The sequence below is a fragment of the Cajanus cajan genome, chromosome 9 (genome assembly GCF_000230855.2).
Source record: "Cajanus cajan strain Asha chromosome 9, NIPB_CcT2T_4, whole genome shotgun sequence".
NCBI lineage: Eukaryota > Viridiplantae > Streptophyta > Magnoliopsida > Fabales > Fabaceae > Cajanus > Cajanus cajan.
The window spans coordinates 9,078,336-9,087,532 of NC_138525.1; the positions used below are offsets into that span (position 1 = coordinate 9,078,336).

The 9,197-nt window shown below is 30.3% G+C and overlaps 1 long non-coding RNA gene across 1 annotated transcript; it reads right to left on the bottom strand.

Annotated features, from left to right (window-relative positions):
- Window positions 1-1,399: 1,399 nt before the first annotated feature.
- LOC145951855 (uncharacterized) lies at window positions 1,400-2,882 on the bottom strand. Its single transcript, XR_014429800.1, has 2 exons — window positions 2,670-2,882; window positions 1,400-1,774 (listed from the first exon to the last, which is right to left on the bottom strand). It is a non-coding gene; the product is annotated as an uncharacterized LOC145951855 (long non-coding RNA).
- Window positions 2,883-9,197: the final 6,315 nt, after the last annotated feature.

A 9,197-nucleotide genomic window follows, 5' to 3' on the forward strand; every position in this document is an offset into this window, starting at 1 on the left:
TTTCCTATAATAATGTCAAGAAAAATGAGGGCAGTTAAAATTATGAACAGTTATCTTAAAAATTTACTCAATAAATTTTCCTATAAATTATCAAATAAAACTCCCAATTTGACTTACGCAGAACTTCTACCTTAGGTAGATCTACAATATACCTCCGCAAGAAATTCATGTCCTAAAATACTCATCTCATACAATCCAAATTTAGACAATATAGTTTTGTCTGAATCTATGTTGAATATATTTTCATACTTAGTTCTAATATGGTAATCTCACATCCTAAGGTCAAAATCTTTATTAACACAAACATCCACCAATTGATCCATAGGGTCACATCATATCAATTCATGTTAGAATACCTTCTTCACATATATCATCCCTAAGCATGTATGGATTAATCACCATGAACCAATCATATCATTATAATCAACCTCTCAATGACCAAACCTCAAAACATCACCAATTCCATTTTTATTCTTGTTATGCCTAGAATCTCAAGAACATCATGACAACATATATCTACCTAGCACACAGAGTTATATTCATCCAAATAATTTCCAACCTATCTCAAACGAAAGCTAAGTGAATAATCTACCACTCTTATGAGGACATAAGATTTCAAAATATCATTTTCTTAGCTAAAATTTCAAAAATTATTTCAACTATATTTAGCGCTTACAACTAAGCTTTTGATCACCAACGCAGTCATAACTTAAAGTTCTAGACTTCCATTTTTTTTTTCAGTTCTATCGGATAGATAATATCCAAAGCCACAATCTTCATGAAGACCACAAAAATCTAATTCTATCACAACAAAAGTGCAGTAAAAATATCTTCTATACCAAATAGTGTATCAATATATCTAATGCCACAAAACACCTCAATTCTGCCAAACTCACACCTCAAGTTTCCATTCAAGCTTCTCACTACAATCCTAAACCAAAACAACTCACATGCTGCCTAATCCATAAGATTTTAACATGAAAGTTCCAACTTTCAAGGAATTTACCAATATTCCAATCTTTCATCAAAAATCTCAAAACTCCAATTCTTAGATATAACCGTCTTGGATTCAATTACTACAACTATAGATGCCAAAAACTCCACCAATCATAAACTCTTAGTACACTCAATGTATCACTCACATCCAAGGTTCTAATAGCTCTAGCTAGCTAACACTATCATGACTATCTTTTCTCTAATTACAAATTAACTTAACAATCTCAAACTCAACAATATCAACACAAGACGAACATCATCATCATAATACACAACAAACAAGACATAATCAGAGTACACAATAGAGTCATGATAAGCACATAACACACACGGTCGATTAAATCGACCTGCTCTGATACCACTAAATGTGACACCCTCTACCCCAACATAATTACAATAGATATAAACCATCTATATATAAATTCTTTCTTAGTCTAATATAAAATAATTATCTCAAGTATCATTGGGTAAAAGATGCACATTCATAATTTTCAACTATAAGTATCAAATTGTCAAGAAATAATAAAATAAAGATTATAGATTAATCCCAGTAAAGGTGGCAGGGCCTCCTAGTTAGGAATTAACTTATAATCTTTTAGTAAAATTATAATATGACAAAAATACACACTTTCAACATAAATAACATAAAAATTACAAAAGAAAAATAATAATAATTTAACAATAAGTCTAGCTAATCCCGATGTCACATCCTATCAGAGCGAAACCCAAACAGAAGCCTAAGCTTCACCACCAACATTCTCAGCCTCATGCTAATTATCTGCATCATAATTTAAATATACACAAAAATAACAAGGGAGTGAGAAACTTCTCACTCAGTTGCAGATATAGAAATAAAAGTTAAATAGCACACACACACAATATAATACACATATATAATCAATATCACATATATGCTTATGTATAATGATTTTCTTGACTTGACTCACTAATGTATGCATGTGGCGCCATACAGAAGTTTCAGAATTCATCACTGGTGACCCAAAGGTACACCTATCACTGGTGTTCATACACCTCGTTAGCATGTTATATCACTGGTGTCCTGAAGGCACACCTATCACTGGTATTCATACACCTCGTTAGCATATCGTGGGTGACCCAAAGGTACACCTTGTTAGTCGTGGGTATGCGGCCTCAGCGGCACACCTGGAGTATATATGCATATGATGCATGTCATACGTTCATGGACTCAACATTTAGCACATTACACATATCATATTCATATTTCATAATTATGCTTTATTTCAATAATCTAATTTAATAGTCTAATAGTCCAACAGTCCAACAATTCAATAGTCCAACAGTCCAACAGTCCAACAGTCCAGAGGTTGCTTAGGTATCATATTTTTTATTTATAATAATATATTAAAATTCTTAAATAAAGTAGGAAGCTTAAAAGGAAATATAAGAAAATAAAGAGGCTCAGCCTTCCATTCAAATAATAGATTATAAATTTATAAATACTTAGGAGGCTCAGCCTTCCATTCAAATAACAGATTCTAATATGTAAATAAATAATATATAAAACAAAACACATCAATAATACATATTCAAAGAAATAAACAACAGGCAAGGGATCGGGAGCCAATCCAACAAACAAACTATTTAACAATTATTCCCACACCCCCAAGCGAGGTTTCTCACTCCCCCCTTACCTGGATAAATAAGAATTTGGGCAAAATCTCCTCTCTTCTTTCCTTAAAAAGGAATCGGAATTAGGGCAGAATCTCTTCCTCTTTCTCCTTAAACAAGGCACTAGAGCAGAACCTCCTTTTCTTTCTCCTTCTCTCTCTCTTACTTTCTCTCTCTATTTCTCCAGAATTTCCTTTTCTCTAGAATTCTAAATTTTCAAAACCTTAGGCCCCTATTTATAGAAATTTTGAAGTTACTATGCACTATGCATTATTCATTAAAATAATATTATAAAATACTATGCACTATGCACTATTCATTAAAATAATATTATAAATTACTATACACTATTCATTATTATATTCAAATTTATTAAAAATTTGAAACCCGCGTCCCTCGCAGCCGCCGGTTACTGTGCACGTGCACAGTAAAATAATATTTACAAATACGTAAATACGTATTTATGAATAGTGAAAAATGTATACATGAATAGTAAAATACATGAATAGTAAAATACGTAAATAGTAAAATACTTAAATAAAAATATGATAAACCTTCTAATAATCCCAATACATAAAAATAATTATTTTCATTGGATAAAATTTTGGGATGTTACAGAAATGATGTTAAGATGTATAGTATATGTGTCTCTAGCTTACTCTTGCATGTTTCCATGTGGTTTGGACTACGATGACCATCTGATGTATGGGATCAAGGCAGGGATAGACTGGGAGATAGCTGCTAGAGGCTATAGGAGGTGCCTGGAGTTAGATTTTTTTTTGTAGGCTACCTTATAGTAACATATTTTGTTGTATATAGATAGTTGTTGTTGATTGCTTGATTAATAACTTGTGTTGTAAATGTTTGATTATACTATTTTAGTATTATATTCCAGTAGTGTGTAGTGTTATTCTGTAGTATAACGACCATGGTGGGTCATTACATGAATTATTGAAAAGTAAATATATCTTGTTATCATAGATAGTACAAATTAATTATTTTAAATCATGATCAATTTCATAGTCTCATACCTATACAAATCTCTGAATCCCTCTCATTTAGTCATTTTGGTGTTCAGGTTTTTACAAGCTCATCATCTTCCAGTTGGTTCGTCCTTAAAGCACACATACTAGGAGAGAGGATTTGCATTTGTAACGATCTGTCGTGGCCGTCACACTATGCAACAACACAACACACTACTGGAAAATATATACTAAAATAGTATAATAAAATATTTACTACACAAGTTGCTAATCAAGCAACCAACAACAACCAGTTATATACAACAAATATGCTACTATAAGGTAGCCTACAAAAAAAATATCCATCTCCAGGAACCTCCTGTGACCTCCAGTAGCTATCTCCCCAGCCTATCCCTACCCTGCTCCCATACCAACGTATGATCATCGCAGTCCAAACCACATGGAAATACACAAGGATAAGCTAGAGACAATAAACAACTCATAAATATTAAATATGAAACACAACTACATAATCATCTTCACATCCAACACAAAAGATAAACAACACATATATTATATAGCTTAACATCATTTCAACTTGATTCCACATATGAACGCTGTATCAACACCTTTAACAACACATGTTTAAAATAACTTATAACACAGGTAATCTAGCGACACTAGCATCATCATTAACTTGTATACAATTAAGCAACTTACAACATAACAACACTATCATCATCCTAAACAAGATCAATATACAACACAATCACAACTTAACAACATAACAACATAGATACAACTTTTATCAAAAACAAATCAACTCATCAACAACTTATGCGTCATCACGCATTTCAACTCGAAGATCTCCAATAACTGAGGTTGAGCAGTCTAGGTGGCATAAACCCTACCGAATCCAGCGTTTGACCTATCTCCACCAGGTTAGGTATAGAACAACGTTAGGAACTCCGAAGAGAACCAGGTATAGACAACAATAGGCGATCGCTCAGGTGTGCCACTTAGACTCGGAGGTGCAGTACTACTGTCAGGATAAAAGGGTTTGGATATGAGCCTACGACGGCCTTGGCTGGCATCACCAATCCACATATGGAGTTAGCCCACCCACTGTCCTCCAAGTACCACGCACCCTCCAATACCTAGTCAAAGACTACATCTCCAACTAGATACCTTACTCAAATTGGTCAATCAACCATGACATGGATCGACTACTTCCATGTTCGCCCACAAAGTACTAAGGGATTTAACTTTAAAACAACTTTCAACTTATCTCCTTAGTACTATGTATCTCAACATAGGACATATATCTTCACCATATGTCCCCAGCTTTTCAACTTTACAACAATATACACCATAACAACTTTACAACAATAAACATTTGGCCGCTTGTAATCAGTATAGCTCGGCCTGGCCCCTATATCGTGCTCGCTTTGTACACGTGTGCCTCGACCTTGTCCACACATGAGATCAACTAAGTCCTAGAGGAGAACAACACAACGTCCACTCCAAGGGACAACTTCCCAAGGAGGGTTTTTCAACAAATTGGGCTCTTAGAGCACCACAACTATCTCAATCCACACAATGGGATGAACAACTTCGAAAACATCTCCCATAGTCTTAGTGATCAACAACTCATCATCACAGCTTTACAGCAATAGGCATCTTAACAACTTCACAGCAATAGACATCTTAACAACTTTACAGCAATAGGCATCTTAACAACTTTACAGTAATAGGCATCTTAACAACTTTACAGCAATAGACATCTTAACAACTTTACAACAATAGAAAAATTATACAACTTTACAACAATAAACAACTATAGTCATCAATCTCAACTTTAACAACTTTAAACAACATAACTTTTCCACATACATCCTAATACAACTTTACAACTTATAAACCACTTCAACTTATACCTATCAACTTATTAATAATTTAACAACAAACAACATGTAAACAACTTCACAACATAACTACAACATACATCTCATTTACATCTCATCTTCATCACAAAAGCATCACCAAAAAACTCTACAATCTAGCTTCCCTTATCTTAAGATTGGCTTGAAAAGCCAAGAATCTGAGAAGAAGAAGAAGAAGAAATATCCTCCAAAGCTTGACTCTTGAACTTCAACCCTCCAAAAGTAAGTTTTTTAGTCCAAAGTCTTTCTCTCTATAACTTCTTTCTAAAACCTCCATTTCTCCTCAACTGCCCACAAGTCCTATTTATAGAAATATGGAACGGCCAAAATGACTTGTTTCGAATCTGGAACGGCTCGTTCTGGGCTCCTGCATCATGTGTAAAATTCACATGCAGAACGACCCGTTCTGAAACCAAAACGACCCGTTCTAGCACATTTAGAACGACCCGTTCTAAAACCGGAATGGTCCGTTCTGGAGTTGAATTTAACTCACAATGACTTTGGAACAACTCGTGCTAGTCTAAGATTCACAGGCCTATTTAGTAGTTTGGAATAACCTGTTCCAGTTTGGGAACGACCCATTCTAGGCTAATAAATCACCGTTATTTTAGTAGTTTAGAACGGCCCGTTCCAATCTGGGAACGTCCTGTTCCAGTCTACTAACTACATTACAACATTAATATCATTTATAACACCACTTTGATTTGACGTCTCAACGATTCCACTTTATGACACTTCATATAGTGACAATCTTATTTCATTGAAATTTCAAGATCAAATTATTAATCTATACTTCTCTTTCACGAGCTTATTTATAATGCATCACTATTATTAATCCATTTTTTGATGCATGGTGGTATTTGAGAATAACTCAATTTCCAATGACTGTATTGTACATTTAATATTTGTTTTTAACAATTATGTGTTTAATTATCGTTGTATTTTACACTTTAAGATCGAATCTTGTGATCATAAATAATATTTAAATACTTATAAACATATTATTTTTTTACTTCACTTATTGAAAAAAAAAAAAAACTTAAAGTTCAGTTGTCCTTCATTCACACTCATCTATAATCTAGGTATACTTGGAAAATGGATGATTGAATCCTTCAAATTCTTCTAATAGTTCTTAGATGCCCAATAAATATACTGACGATGTTAATGACAATGAGGATTCTAATCACGAAAAGGACTTATTAATTTATGAGGATTTCTATCATAAGACATCTTTTTGACGAGTTAGAGTGATTTTGGGTGTATTAGTGTAGATATTGTCATGACTTAAACTCTTTCTTTTTTTTTTTAATTTTTTTTTTGTTTACATTTAGAGGGATAGTCAATATCCTTTGGTTTTGTATATATTTCTTTTAATGATGAGGAGTTATTTATAATTTTATATATATATTAACAAAATTCTTCATGTTTTAAATTAACAAAATTTAGTGTAAATAAAATAAATTAACTAAATAAGTAATGTAATTTGGATGACACAATGCATGATGTTGTTATGTTATGTATGTATTGCTCGTGCGGATTTTATTATGTAATGTTTTTAAATACTTTTTTTTTCATTGTAATTTTAGACTCTTCGTTATTATCTCCACACATTTTTGATGAAATTTTGAGAAAGATGGGACAAAAAATAAAATAAAATGCATGTCTAAAATTAAATGACATTTTTATCTCTTTTCTTTTGAATTATATAACTATGTTACCACTTATCAAGAATAAATATGCTTTTGGATTACATAACTATGTTAACCAGAGATAAATATTTCTTGCATGCTAAATGTGCTGATGCTATGTGCATATTAAAGTTTTCTCGGTTATTTTGTATATATTGATTTTATAAATTTTTGAAATCTGAAATACAATCTGAATTATAATCTGAAATACAATCTGAATTATAATCTTTTATACAATAATTTTTTTTAAATAACCATTAAATTGCATGCATGTAATTTAAATAATATTACTAAAAAATTGTTTATTTATATATCATGTAATAATAATGTACTTATCTTTTTGCTTCTGGTGCAAAACAAAGGTTTATGATTTTTTTTTTGTAGTTAAGGTTTTTTTTATCATGTAATAATTAATTGGCATTTTATTTAATTAACCTTGCATTAATTAATTTTATATATATATATATATATATCCTCTCAAAAAAATTATATATATATATATATATATATATTAAAATATGAAAATTATTTTTATACATACTTAATTTACATTTAACTTAATTTTTATCCAATATTAATGTTAACTTTTGTTGATTCTTCAACTCCTACACACAAAAAATAGATATTTATAACTTTTTTTTATCAATAAATAAATATTTATAATGAGATTATATTAAATAATATATTCATATTAAGTCTTTACAATTTGAAACGTAAATTATAATAAATAAATGCTCTTATTATAATTCAGGGGTATATAAGACAAATTATAAAAGAAAATGCAGTAATTAAAAAAATATGAAAATGACTAAATTATTCTGTTATAACACCTCTATATTCAATGAAGTTTGAATGTATTAAATAATAAATATAAATATTTATAATTTTTGACATCAAAATTATTATTACTGAGAAAATAAAATATTTATAATATTATTTTGTAATATAATTTTATAATTTAATAGTTTTTTCATCAGTTGTATTTAAGTTCTATATTTAGATTGTAATTAATAATTAATTTAATATATTAAATTATATTCTTATTTTAAAATATAATAATATGCTATATATTTATACAATTTTATTTTAATTTATATATATCCTTCCAACATTGCATTGACCACTATATTAATAAATGTATATTTTACCTTTTATAATTATATATATTGTAACGTCTAATCGTGTTAATAATAACTTTAATAAAATAATAATATACTTTATATAATTAATATCATTATACATAAACCAAAATTTTATTTTTCATACCCTCGCTTACATATAACTTTTTATATTTGCAACTTATCTTAAACGAAAAAAAAATTACAATAATGTACATCCTTATAATCTACTTATTTCCTACACTGATGTTTGCATATCAGGTTGATATAAGTTCACTATTGAGTTAACATGATTGGTTGGAGGGAGATAAAAAGTGACTACTATTTGACCATCTATGACAACGGGATGTTGCTAGGTTGGTGAAAAGTAAAAAGATGACAATCTTATTCCTTGAAATGTAACGATGTTGGCAGATGCGTTCATGGTCCAACTGGTACCCGGAAAGACTGCAGTGATAACGGAAGTGAAAGGGCTAGGTAGGATTGGTAGATCCATCTATTTTATGATATGTTAATTTTTTTAAACAAGAATTAAGGAGTGAGAACACTTATTAAATACATATAACTAATTAAATAAGGAACAAGATTATCTATATAAAAAATTAAATAATAAAATTTGAATCATCTTAATAGTGACTAGTCAGGATAAATGAGCATTATTGTAATATCAATCAAATATCAACAGAATATTTTTCCATGAATGCTTTACTCATTTAAATTTCCAAGGTCAAACCTCCAACTATAAATAATTCAATATTTATCTTCTATGGCCTGATGCTGACAATCCATCCTGTGTTTCATTTACGCTTATATGCATCCTTATTTATATTGAGAAAGTTA